We start from the raw sequence: 3,048 nt of genomic DNA on the forward strand, positions 1-3,048 counted from the left end.
CGCAAACAAGTCAGGCCAAATATAATACGTCCTGTGCTTAATTTTTTGTACGTTTTAGTTGGTTTACGTTTTGACGTAAATTTTGTTCGGAAACAAGTCAGGTCAAACATAATACGTTTTCATTAGACGGTATAAATTCGAGTTACTTTAAGTTTTGGCACCGCTGCAACGCGCGGGTAAATTTACTAGTTTATATTTATATATATAACAAAACATGAATGGTCTTATGAATAGTATTTTCTTTTTGTTTATTATTGGTATCATTGGAACCAGTATTGATATTTTCTTTTATCAATATTCACTTTTAGGGTTTCTGATGAGTAGAGCCGATAACGACCAAAGCCACGCCGGGTAGCAGGTGGGAACACGATCAAACTCCTTCCACGTAGCGCGGTGGGAAAAGCCTATTTTTTTAATTGGTATTTTGGAACCGATATAAATATTCACTTTATGGTTTTTCAAGGAGTCAAGTTGATAATGACCAAAGTCATGCCGCATGACACGAGGGAAAACCAATCATACTTCTGCGGTGTAGCACGAGGGAAAAACCCAGTATTGATATTCTCTTTTTTCGACCTTCGCTTTTATGGTTTCCGACGAGTGTAACTGTAACGCTCCAAAACCCAAATGACTAATTCACGAACATGTTTCCTTTTTCATGGCATAAAATTGGTTAACTAGTTTTAAATAACTTAGTTAAAACATGAGTTAAATTGTGGGGAATGAAATGTGTGACAAATAAGAAAGAATAGAAAACTTAAGGGACTAAACTTGGTGAAGTGGGTTTAAGTTTTATTAATAAGATGATGTGTGTAGTTAGGATCAAGAGGTGAAATTTGTGTCATTGTATGGCATGCAGAATTACTAGTAAGGATAATGTTAGGATCATGCTAAACTAGTTAGGATAATGTTAGGATCATACTAGTATGTGTGGAATTGCATATAAATCATAAATGATTATGTGTGTAACTAGTTGGTCATGTGTTTGTATGAGTCACACAACAATTGTATGAAGTGTGTATGGTATGGTGGTTATGTTGTAGCATGTCAAGATGAATATGTGTGTATAAATGGGAAGTTAGCATGCTTGATAGTTGACTTTCTAAAAAGTCAACGAATGTGGGAAATGATATGGTTAAGTTTTCTAACATAATTGTAAGATTAGGAAGATCATGTGAGGCATGATAGATCACTATGTGTTAAACTTGATGACGTATGAATTGTGTGGATTTGGAATGGTACATTGTTAATCTATTTTTTGTGGTTGTTAGAATTGACTAATGAAGGTTAATGTATGATATGAGTTGGATATGATTTGATATGTATAATCATCGTATGCTAACAAGATTGTGAATGTGATGACATGTGAGGATAGGAAATACGTCAAATTAACTCAAATGTGGAAGGTTAACGGGTCAAGAGGAGGCAAGGAAGCAAGCACGAACACAGACGCTCATGGTAAGTGATTCCCCAACCGGCTACTTAGTATATTAAATGAAGTTTAGTATGAATAAATATTTGGAATCAATAAAGGATGTATAAATAATGGTAGCACTAAGGTAAGTACCGTTGTAACGGTTCATACGTTGTTAACTTTGTTGAGAATTTATAGTAGAGGCAAACGAGTCCAAACATTGTTAATGGTAAGATTAAATCGTAGACTATGGAGGTCGAGATATGGAGATTAGTCATGGAATGAATTAGCGGCTTTGAATAATTCCATTTCACGTTTTGGGACCCTCGGGATGCGCCAGTGGGGGTTAGTACCAACAAAAAACCAAAAATCCGGGCGTTGGACTTGCAAGTGGCGTACCGCTACACCTACAGGCCATCGCCGACGCCACAGCGAGGTCCTAAGCCATATCTTGTTGTCTACGGGGTGGGGCGACGCTAGACCGAGTCGTCGACATGGCTAGAGGCCGTCGCCGACGTCGGTTGACTGAAAATTTCTGTTTTTCGCGTTCTGATCTTCCAGAACCCCTTAGACCCATTCCCAAGCCCTGTTAAGCTTCCGAAACGCACTCTGACCTTACCGAAGAGTTTGTGAGAGGTGCGGTGGGTATGCAACTTGTATATATATGTAAGGGAATCAAATTAGTATGTATACATGTATGTATAGTTTTAAATGGTAAGCTAATAGATGGAAACTATAGAGGGGCATGATTAAGAGTGAATGTATACGTGGGATTGTATATACGGGATTTGTAGGCATGGATATATGTGGTTAGGATACGTACGTTGGAACGTATAGGATGAAGATATGATAAATGTAACTAAATAGAAACGTAGGTATACGCGAAGTGAGTTTCTACTGCATCAGAGCGCATAAGACTTGTACACATGAATACGTGGATTGTAATACGTATGAGTTTTAATAATGCTAACTATATTTTCTTGAGAATGGAACGAAAGTGTAGGTATGCTATTGTTGGTCGTTGAAGCTTCGACGCCGGAATGCAATGAATGGATTCGGGAGGATATTAGAATGGATTATCACCAATTGCGTATTACGGGAAAAGACGATCAAGCTTCCGCCACGTATCACGAGAAAAAATGAACAAGCTCCCGTCGAATATAGCATGGGGAAAAAACCTAGTTTACAACAAAATAAATAAGAATGACGGTTACAGCATATGTTTACTTTTCACTTTGTAGATCAACAAAATTGGCGCTCACCTATACTTTACAATATTTTATGCTTAGAGGTGAGTATTTTGTGCTATATTTTTATATTTTTGTACCTTTAACAAAGCTATAAATCCATAATAAATGATATCAAAGGCATATATAGTGAATGTTGGAGAGCGTGAGATCGAGTAAACTTGGCTAACAAAGAGTACGTGCACACCATTATCCCATCTTAACGCAAAACAAAAATAGAAATCCATGATGATATATGTTACATCTTAGTTTGAATCACATGAACGGACTTAAAGTAACAAAATAAACATATTTATTGCACGTTTAAAACTCAAGTTGTATGTGGATATATCAAGAACAATCAAATGAAGTCTGAAAAGAGTTTTATTAGTTGAAGGCTATAAAACA

At 36.7% G+C, this 3,048-nt stretch overlaps 1 long non-coding RNA gene across 1 annotated transcript; it reads left to right on the forward strand.

The window, feature by feature from the left end:
• The first annotated feature begins 287 nt into the window (after positions 1–287).
• LOC118482191 lies at positions 288–659 on the forward strand. Its single transcript, XR_004867648.1, has 2 exons — positions 288–358; positions 464–659. It is a non-coding gene; the product is annotated as an uncharacterized LOC118482191 (long non-coding RNA).
• The last annotated feature ends 2,389 nt before the right edge of the window (positions 660–3,048 follow it).

Source organism: Helianthus annuus, chromosome 9, assembly GCF_002127325.2.
Source record: "Helianthus annuus cultivar XRQ/B chromosome 9, HanXRQr2.0-SUNRISE, whole genome shotgun sequence".
NCBI lineage: Eukaryota > Viridiplantae > Streptophyta > Magnoliopsida > Asterales > Asteraceae > Helianthus > Helianthus annuus.